Below are 27,644 nucleotides of genomic sequence, written 5' to 3'. Positions count from 1 at the left end.
CATTTTGGAACAGAAACAGAAATTTGAAAATTACAAAAATTAACTTGATCTGCATAATTTTACCAGTTCTAATAAGAAACATAGACAAGGCTTTCCAAGTACTCATAAAAAGTATAGTTTAGCATAAGAATCTATGACTCTCTACTACCCTTCATAATCTTTGTATTGCAGGCAAGCTGAAAGATTTCAGATTTCTATAGTGTATTTCATAAAGAGGGTCCTCACTCGTAAATGCATACGGGGCGGGGGGGGGGAGATCAAAACACAGACATGATGTTGGCTACAGAAAAAGACAACTGGGAAATAACGCATTCTCACTGGGAAGCATTTTCTGTGTGTTGCTGTGCAAAAGGACCTGTGTGCCATTGGCAGCCCTTCCAGAGGTGGAGAAACTACCCTGACTTTCAGATCCAAAAAAACTTCTACTTCAATGCAAGGAAGGCACATACCTTTGCAAAATTACATTCTGCGAACAAAAAATGTTAACTGCTGGAGTAGAATAGATTGACCTTAAAAAGAAGAGAAATGAACCCATAAAAGTTCTAACTGTATTTGCAGCTGCTCTTCCACCCTCAGCACATCACACCGTGCCCAGGCACTAGAAGCAGCTCCGCATGGACTTCAATGCTCAATCCCGGGTGTGCCACCATCCCATGCCTAGACATGGCAGGGCAATCCAAGGACAACCTATCAATCTGCAATTTGGATTTCCTGACTTTTGTTAGCTTAGTCATAGTTTTAACATGACTAAAATATAGACTTTTCTATGTTCATCTGAAATGTCCTGCAGATGCCAACCACTGCTCTGGTTCAGATGCTAATGAAAACATCACAGCAAGACCACTACTCCATGGGACAATTGACTCATGCAATAGCCTCGACACTATCTGGGTTGGGAACAGCAAACAAGGTGAATGAGGTAAGGGAGGTCATTCTTCATAGCAATGGTCTCAGGAGAAAGAGAGGATCCAAAAATAAGACATTTGTTGACTGGATGCCCTTGAGCTGGCAACCAAGCTGACTTGGTAACGGAGCCAGCATTAGACATCAGGCTGGGCTTGCTGCTGCCAAGCAATCCCAGTAACCAGCGAGAGTTAGCAGGAGAGAGACTGTGTGATTTAACAGATTAAGAAATAGGCTAGAAGCCAGTCACTCCTGAGTTTTAATCCTGGCTCTGCCATCAGTTGGACTTGTAGCTTGAGGGTGTGAAATTTGTGCTTTTAAACACGGGTGGACGTAAGGGTGCATTAACTGGAAGGTGAAGTGGCCGTTGCCCTACGCACGCTCCCGTGCTCTGCCGTTAGCATCACCACCTGCAGTACATGTGCCAGCACAGGTGACACAGCCCAAAACACAGCCCAAAACACAGCCCCCAAGCTCCTCATCCATGGCACGCCTGGATGGGACCTGAGGAGCAAGTCTGAATTTCAGACTTACTCTACAACCAGCCAGTGTGTCCATGTCCCGACAGGGAAAGCTCGGCTTTGGGAAGTTTAAGTCACTTAAGCTCTTTTGAGCTTAAGGGAGTTATTCCACTCTGGCAGCCTGGTTTGCTACCCTTGCTTCTTTTAAATCCTGCTCTTGAAAGTCTTACAACCGACATTTACACAGAAACCCTTCCTCCTGCCCCGGCCTGTGAGATTGACAGTCCTGGGTAAGTGCTCTAGTACAGATCTGGAGGTTGCTATAAGGCAGTGAGGTGCCAGCTGACAACACTGTTACTCTGATCCGTAAAAGTCTATATTGGCAACTTGCTGGAGGTTGATAATGTTTGCAAGTTGTGTTTCTGACAGAGCAAAATTTTCTAGACTCTGACTTCTCTGAAATAAAGAATTGTAGAGGCTTTTGTTTTCCATTTCCTGAAAAAAAGTTTCTAAATATGTTTTGAAAGAGGTAAAATCCTAGTAAAAAAATTCATTAGAAAAATAAATTCCATTGATTCATATCATGATGATCTCTTTTCACTTACTGATTTGGTAGATACAGAGTTTTTGGCAGAGGTGTGACTTTTGAAGGTGACAGTGTCCATTTAACTCAAGTTCAGTACCTCCTCTCTTGCTGCACCTGCCTAGCTTCTGTGTGTTCAGCAATCAGAATAAAAGCCAATTGATTTTAGGTTATAATGATCCTGCAACCTTGGAGGTGCATTGAAAGGAAAAAAACTCCAGCACCCTCTGCTGTCTGCACACAACCTACGCGGGGATCCACCACCACTAATTCTGGACATTTACAATACACACATCAGCTGCACACATGCTGCAGAAAACTGAGAGCTGGAAGGACTGTTCACAGGACTGATTTTACATGTCCAGTTTGAGGTGAGATGACATCCTACAAGCTGTCCATCAAGCACAAAGGAAATCTAAACAATTTGCTCAGAGGTAAGCATGCTCGTAGACACCTACAGCAGATAAATCCCACCTTGATAGTCTGTGAACTAGAAGAAATGGAAAGCTTTGGCATGAGGAGGCATCACAGCAGATGGTCTCATCAGATGTTGTGCCCATTTACATGCAGGCTAAATTTGGTAGAGCAGAGTGAGAAAACTTTGTTCAGGTTGCAGGGAACACTTTCTGCTCCCTGGCAGACAGAGAAAGGTATGAAACTCCAAGGAACAACATGACCAGGAAAAGCCAAAAAGGCAGAAACTGCTGTGCTGGAGAAGCACCTATTAGCTATTAAATCTGGGCTCCAAAAGCTTTGCTCCCACCTAGCTCGCTCCCAGGTCAGTCCAAATAGCTGAATTTCAGGAGCTATATTTTTGTTGTAATAAACCACCTATCTGCTGTCACCAACACGTGGGAAGGAATAAGATCTGCCAAAAAATACATTATGGAGACGTGAAATTCAGCTCCTGTACAGTACCTTTAATATCTCTAAAACTCACAGGTACCCAGCTGACTCTGAAAGTCCATGTTAAGGACATCCTCACAGAAAAAACTTGGTTGACTTAATGCCTTCACCCAGGAGGAAGAAGGAGCAGATTTCTTTCCAAAAGTCGTGTTCATGTCAGGGAGCAGAATCAGACACTTTCACCTGCAGCAGTTTCAGTTGTAGAAGAGGTGCGACTCATACCTCGTCTTGCCATTTTGGCTATTGGAGATGGGAGTGAGTGCGTTTCTTCATCATCCCTGATGGGGTTTTCACTTGAAAATTATGTAGTTACCCAAAGAAAACACAGAGATGTTCTTAAATATCATCTGTCAGAAAACAAGATCATCTGTTGGCCCTACAAAAGCACATGTAGAATCACAGCTAAAGAGAATTTGTACTTTTAAACAAACTGAACTAATATCTTTGTTTATTCCATGCATGCCAGCAGCAATTTAACTTCAGAAAGCAGTAATTTCAAGCAGCTCTAGCTGCCATGATTCACCATTGTGAATGATTTTGCCTCTCACAGCAAACCGGGAAGTGGTGTGAATGGCTTATTTTCCTGCTCCAATAAACTCCAACTTGTCATTTTGCAGATTTGTCTTTGTTTCTTATTTGCCTCCAACATAAAAATAATCTGAAGAATCAAAGGAAAAGACCTGAACAGGAACGATGATCTCTAAACTTATTTAGTCTGCATCTGCGTAGGAGCAGCCACTCTCACTTCCTGCCAGTCACCTGTCTACTGCGTTTTTCCACATCCAAGTATGTTCCTGCAAGACGGAGCTTTATCTTTTTGATGATTACTCAAACACAGCAGAATTTAAATGCCAGATAAAATTGGAAAGCTCTGTTTTGGACAAAATTCCAACTCGCTTTTTGTTTCAAAACAGAAGTGTGAAGTAAAAGAGACATCATTTTTTCCAGCAAAGTGAAAATCAGTGCATCTCAACACCCAGTTAGCACATCTGGGGTTTGACCCAACTCATTTTTTATGTGACCCAAGAAGGCTGCCAGCGAGGCCATCTGTGAGCGCCCAGGGCCCAGAGAAGAGCTTCATCTTCAGCTGACGTTGAACACCACTCCGCATGGGCAGTACATCTGCAAATCTGCCCAGGCCATTTCTCAAGGGTTTTATTTTCCACAGCCCACATGTCCAAAAAGCTCACATGTGGTGATAAACATACATCACCATGAACACACTCTAAGTGCTCCCCGTCTTCTACATATATCAAGAGATTTTCAGCCCTACCTGAAAGAAACTATGATTTTGCTGCAAGTAGCTATATAACTCTTTAACTGTTTTCTGAAATGGTTTCCCTTTTGTACCGGCTGCAAAAGGATTTCCTGGAGTAAGCCACTAACCAGGGTTTGCGTGAGACTGCTCAGCTGGCTTTTTCCAGTAGGTACATCTGGATGGAGACTTGGCTTTATTGCTAGTTTACTACCAAAGTCAACAGCGAGTGTCAGTGAGCCCGAAGTTTGCACCGATTGGGAAAGGCCTTGCAACGTGCCCTCGAAGCGTGCTGCTGCCCGGCCCGGCCAGTCCCGAGAGATGCAGGGTATCCTTTGGGATGAGCTGTTGTGTTTGTTCGCTGCTGCAGCAGCAGAGCCTGCATCGCCATCCTTGCAGCACCTTTTACACCCCTTGCTCTTCTGAACCTCTCTGCAGACCAGCTTTTAATTTAGGAAATTTTAATAACTCCTTTTGCATGCATTTTGTTACCGTTTACCACCCATATCTAGCCAAGAGAGAGACATTTGCGAGCTGCAAACATCCCCCTGTCCATCCCACCACCGAGGTCAGCTGGGCACTGCTCAGTGGGGATGCAGAACATCTTCAGGGACCTCGCAGTCTCCCCAAACGGCTGCCACAGATGACAAACTTTTGCACCCTCACTGCGCTATGTCCCAGGACCAAACGAGCGCCTGCTTAACCCGAGCCTTGCTGCTGCGACTTTCAAAGGGGAAAATTACTACAGCTCAGTCTTTTCCAACTGGAAATGATTATGCTTTTGTTGCTACCGAGGGTGCTCCTTGGCAGGCAGCCCAGGCACCACAGGTAATGGCCGCAATAGGAGGTGCCGCAGAGACATTGGCATTTTGTCGCGGGGGAGAAAAAGGGGGAAAACGCACTATCTGCGAGCCCAACACAAAGAGCTCAGGGTAAACCCATTTGTCAGAGTGGCAAGTGACCTTTTCCGTTCACCTGTGATTAAGGAACCAGATTTGTTCATTAAGGCCAATAAACCAAATTAAGATGGCTGGGTGCAGGGGATTCAAGCAGCTTTTACCATCCCACTCCTTGAACTTATCTTATTAGAGCAGCCTGGGAAGTAGAAGGAGTAACTCAGGGCAGGTCAGGGCAAAGCAGTGCTAAATCTGTGTCTCTCGACCCGTTGTTAATCATCTATTCTCTTTCTATAAATGAATTTGGAATGTGGAGCAAATCATACTAAAAGATTTCTCCTCCTTGCTGAATACTTCAGGAGCTTTAAGGAATTCAGCTCAGGAGCAATGCTTCATTCAGGGCTGTTGATTAGTTCCACCATGGAGTGCACTAGACAAGACAATAAGCGGACGACAGACACAGTGATTCATAGATTACTCTGCTGAGAGTTGCAGGTGTTTTGGGATCAAATGAAAGGAAAGGAGGTTGGGTCGGTTCTCAAACCGCCTTCCTGTTAAAGGATTAGCACGGGTAACTCGGAGTTATTAAAATCACTCTCATAAATGTAAAAGTTGGAGCTTTTCCTCAAAATTGCCTTTCTCTCCTCCCCCCTCCCCGCCCCCTCCCCCCCTAGAAACAGCATATATTTCAAGTTTAGAGTTAGTTGCAGTGCCAAACTGAAAGCAAAGAAGGGGGCTGGATCCTCACCTGGGGTAAACAGGAAGAGTTTCCTGAAAACTTTTTGCAGAAGTCAAAAAAAAAAAAATTTGATTTACCCAAAGCCCTGAAACTTTCTCACTTCCCAGAGATGGCTGGATGTCATAAAACGTATGCAGTTACAGATATATGACTATAAGACCCTTTTCCTTTATCAGTATGAAGTATAAATACCACAGGATAAAAGGGTTTTAGTGAAGTTGGAGAAAAGGACAGAGTATTATGCACCTTGCTGAAGCTGACAGAGGACACTTTCTGCCTTAGCCCGGGGAGACCAGGAGCACAAGGGGGTGCCAGCCTTAGTGGGGGGGGGACGGGACACGGAGGGTGGCTCTGCCAGGTGCCATGGCTACCTGTTCTCCCAACGGCACATCAGGAGGCAAAGTGGTTTTGCTCTCCAGGAGTGCAGCCGGGAGGGAATAACTATAATTTAATCACATGCCCTGCTTAGCTAAAGCGGGGAGCTGATGCTGCTGCAAGCGCTCAGCCACCCGCCCCTTTGCTTGCATGGCCAGGGAAAACAAGTGCCACCTTTTCCTAAGATAAACCAAAATCTACTGTTTCTTCATCACCTTCCACAGGATCCAGCACTGACGCTGCCCCTCCACGCCACTCTGCCAAGCCTCGCAGAACCCTGCTTTTACGTACACAGTCCTTCAAGGAACCAGTTGCCAACATACTTTTGAATTCGATGCTTCAAATGGGTATGCAAATCCCACATTTCATGCATCATGGGGTGTTTTACGCTTTGGCAAGAAATGAAAGTCACCTAAGAAACAATTGCCATAATAGGGTGATGAGCACAATAGAAAGACGTTTACAGGGCTAAACATATTATTGATGTGTCTGGTTTGACATAGTTTCGGTACAGCAAGACACGTAGTTCACATGTCAAAAACATGTTTTCAGTGACTACAATGTACACATCCAGAAGTGCAGTACTGTTTCTTACTTAGACGCTGCCTAAAATAGGAATTAGGAAGTGTTATTAATTAAAAAGCAATTTGTATATGCTGTCTATTATGAGTAAGGCATTGTGTTCCTCTGGGACTTTGACTTGAGGAGATTCCAAGCACATAAAAAAACCTCAGTGATTTTTTGTCAAATCCCAAAAGATACGCTAAACAGAGTAGATGATAAGCAATAGCACGTAGTTCAATGACCCTGTCTGCTTTTTTCATTTTTAGAAACATATAAAAAACAGTTTTCTTCTTATCTTTGATATTTGGTGGATTATTCATTTTTAAATCAATTTTCCAGTTCCAAGATGTGCTATATGGCAGCATTCATGTTGACTGCCATGTTTTTTAAAGTGCATTTTATCAAATATCCTTTACTTGTAAGTAAAACTATCTTTCTTCCTCTGCTTTTCTTTCTTTCTGACCTGCAACCATGAAAGCAGATTTGGGCTGCTAAGGGCACCTCCCAGCCAACACACCTCTGCAGAGGATGGTGGCAGGTCCCCACTGCTGCCCATGATCCCCCTCCCACCTCCCAGTTTCCCCAGAGCTGGGCTCTGGGCATCAGGTTAGCAATCTTCAACTTGCATTTCTTGCAACCTGGTTGGCAAAATCTGCCAAGTGATGGAGAGTGAGCTAAGCCAACGAGATCTGGGAGGAGACCAAAAGCTGGAGGAGATGCTCCATCTCCAGCCAAGGCAAAGCCTGGCATGGAGACCACAGCTGCTCCCCAGTCTGCCCTCAACCAGGGCTATGGGGCAGCTCTTGCGTGGTGGATGGGAAGAACAAGGACATTCATTTAGCAACCAGCCTCCGCTTTCTCACTTAGCCTGGAGGAAAAATTCACGCCTGCAAACAGCAGCCAGGAAGAGCTGGGTGGGAAGGTCTCAGCCACACCATCCACATCAAGGACATGCTCCTCACTGGGAAAGGGCAGTGTTCCCCAAGATGCCTGCCTGCTGCACCAGCCAACGTGCAGGGCAGGGCGAGACAAGACAGCAAGGGGGTGTCCACATGTGTGTCACCCCAAAGTCCAACATAGCAACATTTCAGTGGAGGCTTAAATAAAGTTGCAAAATAATCCATAAAGCACTTTGCTGTCTTTTGGGACAGAAGGTTCTGTACCGTGCGCAGCAGGATGAGCTAATATTGCTGGAAATAAAAACACTAAATATATTAAAAGGTGCAAGATCATTCAGTGCTGAAGTTACTCCAGGCTGATCCAGGATATAAATTAGTTGCTAAACAGAGGATCTATACACATCCCAAACATGCCAGATAGGAGAGCATCACGAGGCTGACACCCGGTCCTGACTGGGCATGGTGTGGAAAAACCAGCCCCTTGCAGCACCCCACCAGACCCCAGCTTCCTCACCTCCCAAACCCTAAAAAATACTTGTTTCCAGTTTGTCATGTCACATTAAATTGAAATCTTTCATTGCCTAGCTAGTAAAAGATAACAGAAAGCAACACTTCAAGGTGATCTACCCTTCCAAACATAATCTTTAACTAATTAATAATTAACCAACTATTTATTGGTCAGCTGATAGTGCTCAAGATACAGAGTTCCAGGCAATGCACCAGTGAGATCTCACACAGCCATACTTCTCTTAATTAAGCACAGGTGAAAGGATATTTCAGCTAACCCTATTAATCTGGAGGACCTTCGGGGTAGGACCAGCATGAGCATGATGCAGCTCTGCTTCCCACCCAACCCCTGCAGGCTTTTCCTCCTCCTTTCTGCCATCCCCAGCTGATGGCATAGCTAACCTTGTCAAAGAGCTGATTGTCACATCTTCAGAAAAAGCCATGCACAGGCACTGCTCTGACTTCAGGGACCATTTCCCTCTGGATTTGGCCTACACTCGGACACCTCTGCATGGAATTGGGCATCCTTTCTCCCAGGTACTCCCCAGCCTGCCAACTGCTAAATCTCCAGCATGCCTGCAGCCCCCTTGTGGAATGAGGTTTCAAAAACTACACCAAAAAGATGCATTGTTTTTATTTAAGAGCATGGAGAAGTTCATTTTTAGTTGCCGCGGGGCTGATCCTGCAGGTGCCACAGGCTCCTGGGGCAGCAGCAGCTCCTGGCACCTCTCAGGATGTGCTGGAGCCACTGGCTACCCGAGGGAAGTGTTCACTCCGTACCACATTTAAACACCAGCAAAGTGTTTTCCTTGTTTCTCTATAATCCTTCAGCATGGGCTTCTGGTTGGGGGTTTTTTTGGTTGGTTGGTTTAGCCCAGAATTGGGGATTTTGCTTCGCAATATTATTTCTAGCCCTCAGGTCCAATTCTCTGCTCGCTGAAGGACCAGAGGCACTTTCCAGCCTGTGCCACTGCTGCAGGCTGCCCGAGCACCATTCTCACTTTCAGTGTTTCCCCACTTGTGCCTGATAAAATAAACTGCAAGAGATATCGAGTCGCTTTTAATTTCACTTTTGCTGAAAACATCTCAGAGCTTCTCAAGATGTCACACCCATCCAAATCCCAAGTGGGATGCAGGACCCAGCAAATGGTCCAGGAGCAGAGACACAGGTTCATAAGGCACTCGGAGAGAGAAACACAATTAACATGTATTTCTTCCCCAGCACACATCTTGCAGAGCACATCAAGGAGAAAGTGGGGGAAAAAACCCACGCCACAGTGTTTCTAATAAACTAAGAAACTTTTTTGACTTTCATGATGTACATATGGCCGTTAATTTCAATGTCATATTATGATTTTTGGCTGAGCCAACAGTATGTATGTATGGATGGAAGCAAGAAAAACAAATGCATTTTGTATTCAAATTTATACAACTCCATACATTTTTATGCTGTTTATTTGAAAATTAATTTTGGCTTAGGCCTTAGAGACAGCAAATGTTGTCAAGATTTGAGGGCTACCTGAAAAGCCTTGGGGACAGCATTACCCTTATGCATAAGAAACAGCAAAATAAAATAAAAATAAATGAATTTCCAAATACGTCATGGCTAATCCCTTGAGCTGACCTACAAATGAATTATAGAGGGTTTGCTACAGGACTGAGTAGATCTTGTGATTTCACTGAGAGATTTATCTTATTTTCCAACTTATTTTCATATCTTATTTCCTTTTCTTTTAGAATTAGACTGTAAATAAAAGAGCTAAGACCGAATGAAGCTCCCTTTCACCGCACTCATATTGGATTGATAAATTAAAATGGTGAGATGAGTTTTGTATGACCCATCCTCGAGGATTTGGGAAATTTAGCCGATGCAAAACAAGGCATTAATTTGGAGAGGCCTAGCTACTTACAATGCTTAGTATTCTGACAATGATGAATGGCATCATTCCAAGCAAATGGTAATTTCACTTTTTGTGACAGTACTTTAGAGCAAAACCGACTTTCTTCACACAAAGAATTTGCAATCCTATTGAACAGAGGCTGTACCTGAATATCAGAAATCCTTCATTGTTTAAGTATCATCTGATATTCTTGATTGGCTCCAGACTGAAGGTTGCAGTTGAATTAGGGAGAACGGAGGTTAAGTCCTAACCTTGAAAGATTTAGCAGCCATTGAAACACTGCCTTTGGGCACTTATTGGCCTGTATTTATCAAAAAACTTTTCAATTCAATGAGGGGAGGGAGAAAACACAAAACTTGTCACATTCATCAAGTGAAGCCACTGGAAAGACATCTACAGAAGAACACCCAAAAAGCATAATCTTTCAGAAGAGCTGATAGAAATGGTAATTGGATGGGATGAAGAATAATACTTCTAAAGCAGGGGTATAGAGAATATAGCTAAAAAATCAAGGTCAGGAGAAGAGAATGTATCCTTTTCAACTTAATAAAACTTACATTTGCCTTTTGTATTGCGGAAAATATTCCAGGTACCATCTCTAATTTATTTCTGCACAAACACTTCTGAGTGAAAACAGGATTACAGACAAACTGGAAGCATGTTTTCTTTTAGCATACGTGCAGCAAACATAAAAGCATTGTTAGCAAATACAATTAGGAAAAAAAAAAGACAACACAAAACAAACTGCAGGACTTCCCTATTATTTAGAAATGTGGCTCAGCCTTCAGAAACACAGAGAGCATCTTTAAAAAAAGCATCTCCCTAAGGCACTCGAAAGCCACCTTCTATGATTGGCAAAGAGCACTGACATTGTCTCCCAAACAGGGAACAGAAATGATGAATCATAAAAACTTGATTGCACTTCTTCCTGCCTTCTTACTAACAAGCTAATCAGAGACCACGAAGCAAGTGTCATGTGTAAACGGATGAGTTGTACGGGGATGCTATATTGTCCCATTTTTATCTTGCACAAACACCTCTGGCCTGAACTTTGAAGACTTTTGGCACATTTCTCAGGTTTTGTATCAGGGGTCCTATCCAGCTGGTGAAGAAGGGGAAATACTGAAGTGCTGTGTCGCTCTCCTTGCCGGAGCTGCACGGATGCAGGTGTCTCCTTACTGACGAAGACATCAGCTAAGGGGAAAAAAATCTGCGAAAGGTCAGTATCTGCAGACACGAAGCCTCCAGCCAGCTCCCTAAACAGTTAACAGAAACAGCACCTACTACCAAAACATCCCCATAAATAACTCCTGTAATGAAAGTAGAGATGAAAGCATTTGTTAATTTTCCTTAGTCCAGGGAATTTGGCTATCAATGCCTATTAATCCAGGAAATATAGCATTGTATTTGTCAAGAGCTTCTCAGGATGTGGGGCTGGAGGAATAACCTATGATTTGGGCTGACAACATTTTCTTCGCCAGAACAGGTACCGTATTTTAGGGTTACAGTGCATTTAGTGAAGGCATTGACTAATCTGCTCAGGTTCTATTGCTCATCAGCGAGGCTTTCCCACTCTGAGGTACCTGAAAAAAAACAACTTTTGCCAATCAGAACTGCAGGTCATCCCCATCCCAAACACATTAGCTGCAAGACATGACAGGGACAGGTTAGTGAAGACACACTGACATGATGAAAACTGCAATGAAGGACAAAAATACATAGGAGCAGCCCGAAAATCTGTAATTTGGGGTGAAACCTATCATCTGTTCCTTCAACACCTTGACATCAAGAAAGCAGTTACAAGGATGCCCTGGTGTGACTAGGCATTTGTGGACATATGGTAAGTTTTACCATTAACTGCAAATTTCCTTACTTTTATTGTTTTCTGTCACAAGCATAATGTTTTCTTTAGTGTGTTTTTGTTGCGTGAAAGTATTTATTATACTTTTCATGTTTTTCCCAGCCACTGCCCACTTCTTGGCTTTCTTGGTCTCCACACTGGCCCAGGCCATGCCACAGCAGGGACCCATCTGCCCTGCAGGACCTCAGGCACCCATTTCAGTGTTAGAAACACTGCATCCCACGACAGGCATCTGCACTCCAAGCTTTGTGTTTTCCTCCATGCTGCTCAAAAACCCCTTTCAATCACCATCCAACAGGTGCCTCATTTCTCCTCCTCAGCACATGGACCTGCCAAATCTCCCCACACCAACCACCACCCTGCAGATGGCCAATCTCCTCAAGTACTTTCTTAAGCTTTTTATTTTCCTGTCCAAGCCAGACTAGACAGGTCTTTGGCCACATTTAGCTGTGGCACAAGCAGACCCTGCATTGCCCCCCTGCATGCACCACACCAGGTGTCCTCTCTTGTCCCACCATCATAACCTCAGGAAGAAAACCAGCAGCTCAAGGGAAAAGTCAGCTATACTCCTGGGTAACTCAGTCTCACATAATTCCTACTTGGTCACAGCTGAGGTAAACCCACATCCACCTCAGTGTCTCTGAAAGGGCCAAGGAAGGACTTTTCAGGACATGGCCCATAACTACAGAGGCACAAACTGGATGGCCACAGTCCACGCGGTGATGGTGAGACTGGAAACATCACGCTATCGGTGATGAAAGAAAGACGTATTTACAAGAAGGGTGCTTTTAGGTAAAACCTGACTGCAAACGTCTAGAAAATTAAATAAACATTAGCCATAGAAAGAAGAACTAACCTCTTATATCCACAACAAATTCCTGTATCACCTGCAATTCAGAGGAAGATCTTACATCTCATCTCAGCAGTCCTCAGAGCTGCCCTGTGATATCGGTGTAAGCTTTGGCTGAGCAGAAGTTGAGTAAACACGTCAGGATTTGGCCCTCTGATGTTGAGGAACCAATTTTAATTTAGAGCACACATTTCCTAAAATACATTAAAAGTAAAAGTTAAGTCTTTACTGCAGCAGGCTCCAGGAAAGCAAAGTAAACAGGTCATTATTTGTGGCAATGGTGGCGTGTGTGATTTTCCAAAAAAAGGCTGGTTTGTGGGAAATCACCGAATTAATCGCTACCCCGCATAAAAGGAGTATATTCTACAATGATTTCAGCACGCTTCTATGAATTTATTTATTCGCCTGATGCCACCTGTTTCGCTGCCGGTTCCTCCAGCCACATACCGAGGCATCGCTGGGGGGGTCAAACCAGGAAAATTCCTGGGGACCATCTGCTTATTCATAAGCCCCAAACCCATATTTCCATCTCAGCATCATATCCGCCCTTATCGCAGGGCATTGTGCACTAACAACCATTATTTAATTAACAGATGAAGAAGCCCTGAAAGCCGCGCCGGCAGATTTTGAACTTGATCTTCTCTCATTTGCTGTCATGCAAGACCAGATAAATGACAAGTATTTCGAGAGTCTGCAAAGGCCCTTTAGAACAGCTGCACAGGCTTCACCCCTTCTTTGCAGCAGGTTTCTCACTTAAGAAAAAAACACGCTTCATTACATCGCCTCTTACTTGAGCTGCAAGGGTCTATTCAAGGAAGATAAGCCTCTTAGAAATGAAGTAGCGTTGAATTTAGGTTTTGAGTGACAGGAGGAAGGTTTATCCATTCAGCAGACAATACTGCTTTCTCTGCATTAATCTAGGAGGCGGACAATGATCTGTTTTTTAGGCAGCATCTCATCTCTTTTCCCACAGCAGAAGGTGATTAGAGTTCGGAAGCAGGGACTGTGAAAGAAAGGCAAGCGCTATCTCCCCAGCCCTCCTGTTTCCTGAGCAGGCAGGAGGGAAGTTCTCGGCCAAGTGCATCAGTCACGGGGCTGGTGCTCAGGATGTGCCGCTTGGTCGGGGGCTGACCAGGGGCTGGCAGGTGAGGGCACGGGCACCCCGGCAAGCCCCAGCCTGGTTATCTCTACAGATAAACACACGGGCTCAGCGGAGGGACTTGCATAACCCCACATGTCTTGTATTCAGGACAGGGGGGGAATAACGCCCTGATATGAGCCCAAGGTAGGTAATAGGTGTCAGAAACCACTTTTCGTTAAGTGGGTCCAGCCGAGGGATTGCTTATCAGCGAGGAGTGTTGGCATTTCTCAGCTCACTCCACACAGCAGCACTCTGCGCTCGCTGGCAGCTCCATCCAGGCTATCTCCCAACACTCACAAAGAGGGCCGCACAGATCCTGCTTTGCAGAGAGTGGAACCAAGTAACCGAGAAGCAGATTTGCCTGAGACCACAGCACCAGAATGATTGAACCCAGAAATTTTGGCTCCCTCCTTTCTCCCCGGGACCTCCCGGCGGACTACACACAACCAAAGGGGCTGGGAGCCAGCTCACAGAGCCCACTCACTCCGTGCACGTTCCCGTAATAATGCTCAAAAACAGCTAAAAGTTTTTTGTGTCTCACATCACCTCCGTTTTCTACGTTCAAGGAGCAACCTGCGATTTCAGCCAGCGGGAGAAGTGAGCTACCAGGAGCCACGTGAGAGCAGCGCAGCCACAACCTGCTCAGCAGCAGTGGCATTTCTCTCTGCTTTTCTGAGATCTGTGCCCCCAGCTGTCAGGCTGGAGGGGCTTTAAGCACTTCAGCTTTTCAAGCACACATGCATAGGCATGAACAGGCAAGGTTGCGAGAGAGGCAAATACACTGAAGTGTGAATAAATACACCAACAAATGCCATAGTTTGTGCTGGTACACAGGACAAGACACCAAGCTTTCCAAACAGAACTATTAAACTATCCATACGTGCATCTTCCAACATGCAAAATAACCTGAACTTCAACAATTTTCTTTAGGTAATCACTATAGCACCTAGGTCTTCACAGATTAAAGTTGCAAATACTGACTAACCCACAGAAATCAGGTTTCTTGTCCCCAGCTCACAGGGAACCTGGGACAGGTTATACCATAACTGAAGGCTGTTGCAACCCACCAGGGAACATCAGGACCAAAAAAGCCAAGACCAGGGAACATTGGAGACCCCATCCCTCGCTGCCCAGGGACCTGCTTGGAGGACAGCAAGCAAATCCAATTCTACATGAGCTGAGCGGTTAAAAAAAAACAAAAAAACCCAACTTCCTAAAAATATTTCTGCCATTTTATGTAATACCCCATGGACACCATTTTTAAATAAGCAAATCCTCTGTAAGACAATCAACATTTACTACATTAGGAGGACTTTGTTGTGTCCCAGAGGGAAGCAGCTAAAGAGAATCCCTTTTCATTGCCAGGACACTCTGAATAACTTTGAAGGGGCAACACAGCAACCCCCGCTCCTGTTAGCGACAGCCCACAGATCAAAATGCAGTGTCTTGCAGAAACATGGTGAACCTTCCACAAATAAGGAGCGTATTGACACATCTTCTCTTCGCCCCTTTGCGCTAAGCCTGTGTAACTGCGCGTCGGTGAATGGCTTTTTGTTATTCTTATCTCCGCGCCTCAAAATTCCTCAAAACACATCTGTCACGGCACAGCTTGAGAGCCAGCCCCGAACAACTCCGGTGTCACAGTTCTCCTATCTCCCCTCCAACCTCCCAGGTGGGACGGAGTTTGCACAGACATTTCTTTTGCTCATCGGAGCATGGCTGGCGTGCCGAGTCAGCACCGCACAGACCCACGTCCTCCCCTTTTTCCTTCTCTCTGTCCCCCCCCCCCACTTTTTTTTTAAGGGGACTTAATTGCTTCGTTTCAGATGTTATGTTTAACCTCAGGAAATGGTACTATAGACATGGCAAACAACTTTCTGGTTGTTTCCAATCAGTACCATATTATAAAGTACAGCCAGTTAAGAATCCTATTCATTTTCTTGCCTTGTCATCTTGATCTTATTTGAATGTCTGGGGAGCAGGAGGTGCTCGCTCGGCCCCACGTTTCAGAAGTGGGGGCAGGAGTGTCTGTGCAATGTGTTAGAGACACTGAAAGTTTTCATTTTTGACTCCTTAATGAGAGCGACCTTTGCCACGGGCTGATGAGTTCCATACCTGTCCTGGTGTGTTTTCTGAAAACATTTGACACTGCTTGCAGGTTTGACGGGGATATGACTAATGAAGTCTTGGTATAAAAATAATGGGCTGCAATTGCAAGTCATTTGTGTGAAACCAAACTCCTTAAAAACTTGTCTCTGCTCACTTTCTGTTTTCTAAATGAGTCAATAATACGAATCAGATGGCTTGAAGGAATAGACCCCCAAATATTTCCTCTCTCCCTTCTATAAATTAGCTGCCATTTTGTGCAATTTTTGTTGCCTCCAGGCACAGTTTAAATTGGACTGTAGTTACTAAATTGCTGGAGCTATTGCAAAATGTGTAGGCTAATACATAATACCTTGTTTTTGTTAAATGTATAGTAACAGCTCTTCTTGTGAGGTCAAGAGGCCCAGGCTGCTACTACTTAGAATGCATAACAATTTTATGTAAAGTAATGGGGAGGCAGGCAGGAGCGTATGTTTCTGCTGTGAGTTTTAAATAATCAAAAAAATTTATGTATTGTTTTCACCTTTTTTTTTTTTTTTTTTTTTTTATCTGCTGCAAGGGCAGAGGGATGCCTGTTGCAACGCTGTGCGTTGCCTTTAGTCCCTGCTGTGGGACTTGCCTGTGGGCCAGGGGAATGCATCATCGGGAGCCTCCCAGCCACATTAAAGAAGGCCATTTCGGAGACACATCACTGTGGCTCATCCTCCACCATTAAAGTTTAAATTCTCTTTTTAATTGAATAGGTACATCATGAATCTAACCACCTGGGTAGTCAACTTAAAATATATAAAACACTGCAATGACAACAACAAAAATATCCTGGAAACACAAACTACTATATTCACAGCATAACTGGATGTGCCACTGACCTTCAAATTTTAGCATCAGTACTGAAAATAAAGCCTCAGCTCTTGGAGACATGTGAATATATGAGAATTTTAACTATTAGAAGCAGCAGCTTACAACATGACAGAACACCTGAAATTCTCACCCAAGCTCCCTTAGGAACTCAAAAACTTGAAGGAAAAAAAAAAAAAGAGAAACCCATGTGCTTTAACTTCCATACTTCTGAGACACCTGATTCATGATTTTTGATAGCCAGGAACTGGAAAACCTGTTACAATGACTATAAAAACTTCCATCATAAACTACTCTGACTGCTTTTAATGCAGCCTGACCACTGTTTGATGACAACAGGTCCATACAGGTCCTAACTTTCCCTAACATATATATATTCCCACATAAATTATTTTAAATCCCTCCTCAAAAAAAAAAAGAAAAAAAGTTCTGCTGGATATAATAAAGGGAAAATAAATATATGATGGAGGTGTAGTCATGCATTTTAGTGCGCTAGTGGAAAAGGGTTCATATTGTATGGTTTTAGAGTCCACGTGGACTAGAAGGGGCCACCGCCGCAGGGACTGCCAGCCGCTCCTGGGAGTTTTGTTTGATGTTGAAACACACAATCAAGTTATTTTATATAAGATACTATTTGAGCCACATTTGGATAGGCAATTGAAAGGCAAAGGTCAACGTTTTTCCTTCAGTTCAGGGATGTGTATATATCCACCACACAAGTACAAACACACATTGTACTCATGTACGTGCACGAGTGTTATGAACGTGTGGAAGAAATAATCTGAACAGGTTACAGACATTTCCCATTACAACCTGTGAGTGGTCTCATTATACCAAAGCTCATTTGCACTCAAAAAGTGCAAAGTTAGGAACATGCAACGCATAGCCTTTTGCAGGACCAGGGCTTAAGTACACATTCAACCTCAGGCTCCAGGTTTGGACATGCTGTTCTTCAGCCCTAGAACAAACGCAAAGCTTCGTACAACTAAATATAGCCAGTATACAAGAGATTTTGTTTTCTTTTGTTTAGCAGCTCCCCTGTGACCCAACAGAAGTTACGAAACCAAATGAATGTAATAGAGCGTTCATTCCCTGCTTATTGATGTTGCCTCGCCCTTGGGCATATTTGCAAAATTTCCTTCTACATAATAAAAAATGGCATGTCACTTGGTGTGGCCAGTCCAGACTGCGGACTGGCACTAGTCAAACACGGAGGCTATTCGTTGTTAAATGCCTGCTGCTCCTTCAGGACAAAGGCATTCCTGGACTCAGATAAAGGTGATATTCTTCTATGCTGAATCTCGGCGAGGATGATACAATTGTTTGTTGGTGGTGTTGCCCAGAGATAGGGCAGTCTCTTTGTGGGAAGTTTGCTCACAACACAAACTCACTCTGTTGAGTGGACTCAAAGCTACTCTTGGAAGAGCCGTACGTTCCATTTCATCATCTTTTTTCCTATATAAACAAACACATCTACCATCACTGACATTTCCTTGCCTTCAGCCCCAAGCAGCTGACATCAAAGGAACACACAAGAAATCCTCCCACATGAAGCTCGGCAGCAATAGCAAGAGACCAGAAACCAGAAAGCCCACTTTTTGCTGTCTTCATTCAAGGATTCACTAATAAATCCCCATTAGCCAGGCTGAGCTGCTTTGCTCCTGCCCTCCCGCATCCTGCGTGGATTCAGCCCAGCCCTGGAACAAGAGGATTCCAACACCCAAGTGCTCCAGAACCCACGTCTGCTCCAAAGCAGCACCTCACCTCCAGGTAGAAAGGGGACCTGGCAGATGGTGAGTGCTCCTCTAGGTGCCAGCACCACACAAAATGAACAATAACCACCAACTCTGGCATTCGTATCTCTACAGCTGCCAACTTCTGTGATCAGAGAGCATCTCGCCTAGCTTTAGGGAAGGCACTTCTCAGCAAGTGGTCACCCAGCCTCTTGCTCCAGTCCACAGAGGAAGACACGTTGGAGACCTCACCCCAGGTGGATGGGCTCACTATGGTCTTCTCACTGTGACCCACCAAGGGGGCTTTGAGAGCCACATTGAGCTGGATACCAAATGTTCAGACAGCTCAAGCTAGCCAAGATGAATCTCACCCTGCGCGGTAACCTACAGGGAAGTTCTTTCATCCTTGCCTATTTCAAAACCTTTCATATTTTCCTTTAAAATACATGGTATCAGCTATGACAGAGAAAGGGTCCATGGCCAAATTGTCCAGCTCACTGTGGGATTTTCTACTTTCTGAACTCTGTCTTTGTTTTTGCTGGCTCAGGCTTGCCTATAGGTAACTCTGCACATATTTTCGCCCTCGCTGTGAACCACAGTGAACATTGTAGCTAAACCTAATTTGCAGTTTGGGTACAAACGGGTAATTAGACATCCACTCCTTCCAACATTTGTGCCAGCAGTTTAAAGCGGGTACAGAATTACTAGGTGAAAATTGCATCTTACACCTTGACACCAGCTCTGAAAAGGCTGGTCCTGGGACATTGGGCATTACATAAATATATGCACAGCCAGGAAGAAAATGGTGCAAGCCAGCCAGGATTCTTTTTAATATATCTCCTTAATTCAAGGGGCCCATTATATATAGTGCTCAGGACGGGAAAAGGAAGACTTGTACCCTCTTGGGGGGGCGGGTTATGGTTTAGCCACTAACTTTCCTTTTTGCTCACACAAGGGCTAATTCATAGGTTAAGTGGAGGATTATAGATGATAGAAATGCAGCAGCCCTTTTCCTTTCCTCTCCATGCTTTTCATGTAAAGAGAAAGAAGCCTTCTCTCATCCCTTCTGCAAAAGTGTCGACACATTTCCATAGCTCTGTAAGAGGACCTGCCATTTCTGTCACTCTGCTACCCCTTGTCCCTTTGTCCCCACAGCATCTTATTTCAGCTTGGAGAAGAATAATTCACGACTTGAGAAGATAAGACCAGATTTCCTAGGAAATACTTCTGTAAGAAAAGCCTAGACTCTAACCATGCCCGGGATAACGTGAGCCCAGTCCTCTTTTTCACTGATTTGTGAGAGTTTTGCCACCAACTTAGAGAAGCAAAATTAGCTCTTTGCAAGATGTCTCTTTCAAAGCAGCATCTCACTTCGCACAACAGCACCTGCAAAGTCACCAGGCACCTTTGAGCACATTTTGTCAGTGGGAACAAGATGACAGCATGGAAATTCAAGCACTAGCCAAATACCAGCCTGCTTTCTGGTACCCAGCCACACTGCCCCGTCAGAATAACTGCTTGTCTTTGCCTATAACCAAACACCGAGTAAATGCTTAGAGAAATTAAACAATTTGTTACAAATTAAGCACCCAAGGCTGTAGAGACTCATGCTGAAAACAAACGAGTGCGTTAACAGACAGCCCCATTGGGCTGCTGGTGACCCAAAGTTAGCAACTGGAGCAAAATTGTAACTATGGGTTTGTTTAAAAGAAACCTCTGTGGCCTTTTGTTGCCCTGAAAACATACCAAAAACTACACACAGATCCCTTATGCATTTGTCCATACATTGCATCGCAGGGATAACGTATATGTGCTGCAGATTGCTGCATTTTTCATAGTAAGTGATCATACGCTGTTGAGCACAACAGTAAATAAAGCTCCGATAAAAAACTTATGTAACTTTTTTGCTGGCATGAAAATTAAGGCTTCCCCTAGCCTTCCAGGAACTTAAATGCTTTCCTTTGATAGTTTCCCTTTTGTTTCTTTCAATTTTGTTTGTTTTAAAGAAATACTTGGAATTTTAGCACAGGATCTGCGAGTTGCCTTTTTTTCTCAACTCCTCCCTGTTAAAACCTTGATTCCTTTTTGAGTGCACAACAGAGACATTTGCTGGGTTCCCAGAGGGAGAGAGGAAACGGAGAAAAAAGTTAATTTGAAAAATGTATTTTTTTGTAGGGGATAAATGCACATTCCACACTTGTTCTGGGTAAGACAGATGGGAATCCTACATAAAAGAAGCTCTTTGCGTTTTGAAGAGTGAAGTGAGGAACCAAAAAATGTCCTTTCAGGAAAAAAAAAATAGTTTAGGATCATCTATACATGTTTTTTCGTGTATTTTCTATGGAAACATGGCCAGAGCTCACAGTTTCCACCTTAGGTACATTTTCCCTAGTTAATTAAACCCTCTTTCCCCACATGACAAATGGGCCCTTCTCAGGAAAGGGCACGATTGCAGGCGCGGGTGAAGTCAAAGAGGGCATTCTTAGTGATTAGACATGAAATATGGACTTGGAAAACATTGAGATTTTGAATCTAAAGGGAGAATAACTTACTGCATCCTCAGGGTAAAGATAATTTATGCATCCTTTGCCTAAGTGAGTTTTCTCTATCTGTTTATTTTGGGTTTAAAAAGTCTATTTATCTGGTTGGGTATACTTTTAAAAGTATACTTCCAAAAATGTACTTCCCACAGCCCTCCCCTTCTGTATAGTGGTTACATGTTTCCCAAGCCAAATTCATTAGAAATATTGCCTGGATGATATGTGAGCTTTCAAATGTGGCATGCTTGTGGAGAAAACATGGGCATTGATGGGCTGAGTTTGGGACCAGTGTCTCTGGCTGTACCATTGCAAACTGCCAACGTGTGGGATACAGAAAAGAATTATGAGAGGGGGGACCTAAAAATCATGAGATATTTTATATTTAATGAGATACTGGGCTTGGTGCTCCAGGTCATGTTTTCAAGCACTGCTTTTCCACAAGCAGTGCTGGAAACTCACTGTATTTGAAATGAAAATTGGGGTTGTCCCAGTTGCTTTCCCTGTAAAGGTTTGGGCAGGGAGGTATCAGCAGCTAAAGCTCACAGCCTACAGGAAAATTTGGGAGGTTTCTTCCTTTTGTCAAAGAGGCACATTGAGCATCAGGGAAACAACAAGAATCAAGCTGAGGAACAGGGCAAAACACAGGGCAGTGATAGAGACAGAGGTACTGAATATATTCAAGAGATACTGAATGTATTCAATTCCTCCCACATCCTAGAGCTCAAGGACCACTTATTTCCTTAGCAGTGCTGTTCTGTTCCTCCTTAGTTCAGATAAGAGTAAGTTCCTCTAGCTTAAATGGGGAACTAGTATAAGCACAAGGAAAAAAAAAAAAACCACACACACACAAAAAAACTCAAGAGACAAACTCGTTCTTGCTGTAGTCCAAGTAACTTCCAAGTAACTTAACTTGCGTGGGGTTCAGAGGGCACTTGCATAAGAAAAACCAAAAAAGAATTCACAGCCCAGCAGAAACAGTGACTGATCGACCCATGGTCTTAGTCAAGTCCTCCTGTCTCAGTTTCCCCATTTTGCAAAATGAGACCATTGTAAAGAAGTCTTCTAAAGCATAGTGGAAAGATCTGCATCAGCTAGCAACACAAATACTATCTACCTACTGAGTGCAATTACTAAATTCTGTAAATTTGGGGGGTGGAACCTTTCATTTTCTACCAGGCATTAAACTGTGCATTAAAGTGTCTGGTCCACTTTTAACCAATAAAACAATCCCTCACTAATTCAGATCTTCATCCTGCTGAATTCATAGAATCTCTGTCAATCAGGTGCTTGTACTTCAGAAAGGCAGTAATTTCTGTTCAGGTGTGCACGGGTGGAAAGTAACCATTTAGAAAAGATTGGTCATGTAGCGGTGCGATTTAAAATTGAGAACATTTTTGGAAATAAGGGATTATGCATCGCTGTCACTTTTCCTCCAGTTCTACAGAGATGCAAGGGTGCAGAGGGAATACAGAGACTAACCATGATCAGAGCTGAGACACGCTGTTCACCTGTGGTTTAATGGGGAGGGGGAAAAAAAAAACAACCACACAACAAGTTCATCATTCAACACATGAGAAAACAGAGTAGAAGTTTGCACCATGGAAACACAAAGGATTCTGGCCCAATCCTATTTTCTGTACATATCTGAAGTGGTTTCCAGCACGTGGCCGGCAGCATGCCCCACCACCTGCAGCACACGCACCACCGACCACACAACACAACCTTTCCAAGAGTGCCCTGCACCTCTCTTCTGACAATCAGTTAAGTTTTCCAGATGGAAACACTGTCCTGCTTGCTCCTCACTCCAGCTTATCCCCAAAGAGCCTTGCTTGCACCTCCCTCTGCGGTGACGAGGGCACCTTGGAGCTGACCCACCACTCACATGAGCTACCAAGGGGGATGCTAACTGCTTCGTTCTGGTGATTACTACTTACCAAGTATTAGGAACAGGAAAAAATACCCCAAAGCTGGGCCTAAAACCAGGAATAAGCCCAGCATCTATATGTAGCTCTTTTCTGCCATACCTTAGGGACTGTAAAGCACACCGGCAAAATCAGGCCCCATTCCCGCAGCCCTTACTCACGTGGCAGCAGGACTACTTGTATGAGTTGCCAGCAACTTACACAGCCAAAGAACTGCAGGATCGGGCCCTTAATTGCTTAAAAATACACTACCCACCAATAGTTACCTAATTTAGCAGAATATATTACCTCTCTGCTTCATAAATCTTAATTAAAGCTGTTAGTTTTCCTATTATATGATCAAGAAACGCCCCATTAAAGTTAAGCAGTTTCTCCAAGTAATTATATACATTATGTGGTGTGAGTGTAAAGATGCATATAGCATTCTACTTCCAGTTATTTTGCATACCCTGAAAAGCACTATCTATTAAATAAAAAACTTGCAGAATTTCATTAATGCATGATTTTTTTAATCTCCCAAAAGTCAAAGCTGTCCCACAGGAGCATATATACTCAGTGTTGGCTCCTTATAATACAATTTAATGCTCACAAACACAACTAAAGTATTTAAGCATTTACAGAGGTTGTCATAAGTGTTTTTCTTATTTTTGATCAAATTCAAGTCTACACTTAATCCAGTTAACTGTAGTTATTTAATTTCAAAACTCAAGAATCCAACCTCAAAAATTTATAACAATATAAATTTAGTTACATTGATATAGGATATGTATGCTACTGGGAAGCCATTTTTCAGTAAGAAGTATAGAACTGTAAGATCTGAAAGGAGTTATTTTTTAAAGTAAGCATTATTTCAAATAAACCTTGTCAGATTTCAAATAATATTTTCCTATTCGTCTGCAAACTGATTTCATAATTTTTAGTGGTATCTTTCAAGCCAGTGCTAAATGCTACCAAAAACTAAATATATTTTAATTATGCTTTCTCTTTTGATGAGAATTTCATGTAAATATAGAGCAAACATTAAACTGAGACACTGCAAATATCTTAAACGCGTTATTAACCAAAGCACTTCATTTCCTAGCAACTGGCTAGAGAGAACAAAATTTGGAAAATTATTCTTAGTTCTCCTAAGACACTGAATTTATTGCCTGACCACATTAACAATTAAAAGGTATATGCAAGATGTTAGATGTTAAAGTATAATGGAAGGAGCTTAACATCTGCTCATATAAGGCAAGGATCCAACTTCTGCCCTTCAAAGTAACCTAATCAGGCTTGCAAGAATGTAATATTTTACTTTTAAGCAAAATATTATTCTCCCAAAACTGCAGAGAGTCGATCAGACACATAAAAAAGGAGCAAAAAGAAAAGCACAGAAAGGAGCAGCCCCGGCTGATGCTGATAATCTTTGATCCAATACAGATTCCTATCACCCCTCAGAGCTGACAGTACATTATTAATTGAAACATTGGGGCTGAACTATGTCCTCTTCTGTAGTAATCATAATATAATTATATCCCATAGGCAGAAATACTATTTCCACCTCTGCCCCTGAAAAAGTAATCTACAAACTGGCTTAAAAATGCGTGAAACAAAATAGTACACCATCACTCTATTTACAGTATCAGTACTCAGGGTCCATAAATCATGATTCATATTCTGAGGAAACAGATACATGAAAATATCAAATATGATTTTTATATAATACATTATGAAAGCATCCTGGATAACTTGATTTCAAACTATCTGGCTAGGTTTCTTTTTCTAATCTATTTTTTTTTCTCTCCTGTTTTTAATTTTTGCACAGATGTAGCTATATAAATAGCAGTATTTCCTGGAATCCCTGAAATGTCAAACCAAACATATTTTCCAATATTAAATGATTGCATTCCATTATATCATTACCACTTAGAATAGGCTATAAATTCATTGACTGAAGAGTTTAATAGCAATGCCCGATCTTTTATATACCATACTTTCACTAATAGAAAATCGGCCTCTTCTGAAACATTAGCACGTTACCCTTTCTAGTAAAGCATATCAAATCACATTAGTGAAAAAGTTGCCAAGTCAAATGGAAGTTTGGTGCCAGTTTTCTTTTTTTTTTTTCTTTCTTTCTTTCTCTCAAGAGGCAGAGAGAGCGAGCAAGAGAGGGGGGATTAAATTTCTTACTAAACTTGTGGCAGTGAACATAAAATATAATAATACTCCTTTAACATTCCTATCATGATTTTGGTCCTAGCACTTAAAGCATCTGAGGACCGAAGGAGTTAATGCTTTAAAATGTACAATAATTCAGAGAGATAGCTTGCATGATTTGCAACATACATTTTTTTCTTTGCAAGATAGACTCCGGAGCAGACAGATCAACTTTGCAAAAAGAAGGGGGGGGGGGGGGGAGATGGGGGGGACTCTACAACCAATCAAACCAAATACCAGAACAGAGGGCAAAGGGATATGGAAACTGAGAAGATAGACTTCCAAGTCCTTTCCTGAAAGTGCTTGGATTTTGAGGAGAGTCCAACATCGCCTGACAAAAGTGTCTTTGTGCGGCGACACTGGGGAGAAGGGAGGAGAGCTCGGGAAACCTAATGAAAACAGACCAAGCCTTGTACATTAGACCCCATGGAGAACTTTGAATCATACGAGCTGCAGACAAGCACCAAGTATGTAATGCCAAATTAAAGACCACCAAATATAGGGAGCATCGGAGCAGCACCGGGTAGATGTGCTTGTGGTACAGGGCAGCACATCTCTTGATGCTTCCCTCCATCCCTCATCCCGGCCCCTGCAGAGAGCCAAGCACCCCAGGGCAGCACAGCGTGCCTCCCCACAGGGACTTGTGGCTCATTTACACACTAAGGAAAATAAACTGCATCTTTTAAAACCTTTTTCTGCAATCTGGTTGACTATTAGGAGTGTTAACATGCTAGCAAAGAGAGTGTCAAAATGCACATCCCATTGCAACATCCTGGTGTGGCTTTCCAGCAGCATTCCTTCTTTGTATTTCGTGATAGACAGTGTATTTATTCTTGCCTTCGGAGAAAAAAATCCAGCCTCATGCTACCGTTCATGGGACTTGTTAGCAAGGTTTAATCTTTGCAGCTCTCTCCCACCCCAAAGCACGTGCCTCTTGATGCAAGCAGCAAGGCAAGAACAAGCCAATGAATAGGAAACTCCTTGTGCCCAACCACCAGGATGCTTCAGCATCAAGGTGTTCACCATCCACCTCCCACCCGCTCGTGCTTTCCCACCGGTAACATCGCAGCATGGCATCTCCATCTTTCAAATCAGACAGGGCTTGCTTTGCACAGCACCTGGTCCCAAACCTCTCTGCCTGCCCTCCTGGGCTCCCCACAGCACCCTTTCTGTACTATCCACTCATACAAAAGACATCCCGATCCCATTAGTTATTCTTACATTGCCACCTGCTCCCTCCAGGGAAGAGCTGCTGAGGTCTCCATGGCCCTGCATGGAAGAGATGGTACAAGATGATCTGCCTGAGCTGTGCTAAACTCATTATAACAGTGTTTAATAACATCACAGTGAACGCGATCCTGCTTTAATGCAAATCAGCAGAAAAAGCTGCAAGTAATTAGAATGAGAGCGGAGGAAGGCCTTGCACATGCTCTCACTTTTGAGAGCCAAGCCTATGCTCCTTGGCTCCTTCCCAGCTTTCCCAACCTCTGCTCCCACGACCCACCAAGGCTGGGTGAGCCCCAGGCAGGGGACAGGCGAGCGGGGGCAGCCATCCCCACCACCCCGTGCTGCAACATCGGGACAGGCAGCCACCCATCCCCAATTATTTAGTCCCATACAAAAATGAGTGAATTTTGCCCTAAAAACATTGGGAAAATCTGCTTTTAAATAACCCAAGTACTTTGCCCATTGCTCCTTCGCCAAAGAAAGCTCCTGGGTGAAGAGGGTGAGTTTTGCTCCCAGCAGTGCTGCTGGAAACTCTTCAGTCCAAAACTTTTTAAAAAAAATTTAATTGTTAAAAATTTGAAAACCTCTCCATTTTAAGAGCAATGCAAAACAGGGATACCACCTCACCCAGCAGTGAGGGAGGGTGAGAGCCAGCAGAAAAGAAACCAAAACAAAAGAACCCGCCATGCAGGTGGGGTGATCAAGGAGGCCATTTGTCCCTCCCTGTCACTGCTCTGTATTACATTAAATTTGAAAACACTGGGCCAAATTGCTTGACTGGTGTCAGCTGGCACTGCTCCTTAGCGGTCACAAAGCTAAACCTACTTGCAGGAGAGCACAGGATTTGTCTTTGTTAAATCCAAAAAGTTTGTAGAGAATGTAGAAGTGGCTGGTTTGGGGTAAAGGAGAAAAAGGAGGGACAAGAAACAAACCCAAAAGCAACATTTTGGTGTAGCTAGAAAAGACCAGCCACTTTTTAGCTACCAATAACAAACATTAAAAGAAAATCCCTTGTATTTAAAGTAACACTTGAAAAAATGACCACTGTGTTTCCTCAACAGCAACTGAGCCCACTTCTCTCAATCGCCTCCAGCATAGAGCAACACCAACCGCGGTGAGGTTGTGCTCATGTAAGCGACCTCCATTGGCCAAACCCAGGCATCTATACCCAGTGGAAAGCTGGAGCAACCTCTAGCTTTGGTGGGATTGCCCTAGACT

The 27,644-nt window shown here is 43.5% G+C and overlaps 1 protein-coding gene across 6 annotated transcripts in view; it reads right to left on the bottom strand.

Annotated features, from left to right (window-relative positions):
• The window catches only part of MECOM (MDS1 and EVI1 complex locus), a 344,182-nt gene that overhangs the window by 281,391 nt on the left and 35,147 nt on the right, over nucleotides 1-27,644 (bottom strand). The gene's annotated exons all lie outside the window — the stretch shown is intronic.

Source organism: Haliaeetus albicilla, chromosome 9 (genome assembly GCF_947461875.1).
Source record: "Haliaeetus albicilla chromosome 9, bHalAlb1.1, whole genome shotgun sequence".
Classification (NCBI taxonomy): domain Eukaryota; kingdom Metazoa; phylum Chordata; class Aves; order Accipitriformes; family Accipitridae; genus Haliaeetus; species Haliaeetus albicilla.
Note: the sequence above shows the minus strand (reverse complement) of the source record. Positions and strands in the feature narration are given on the sequence as shown.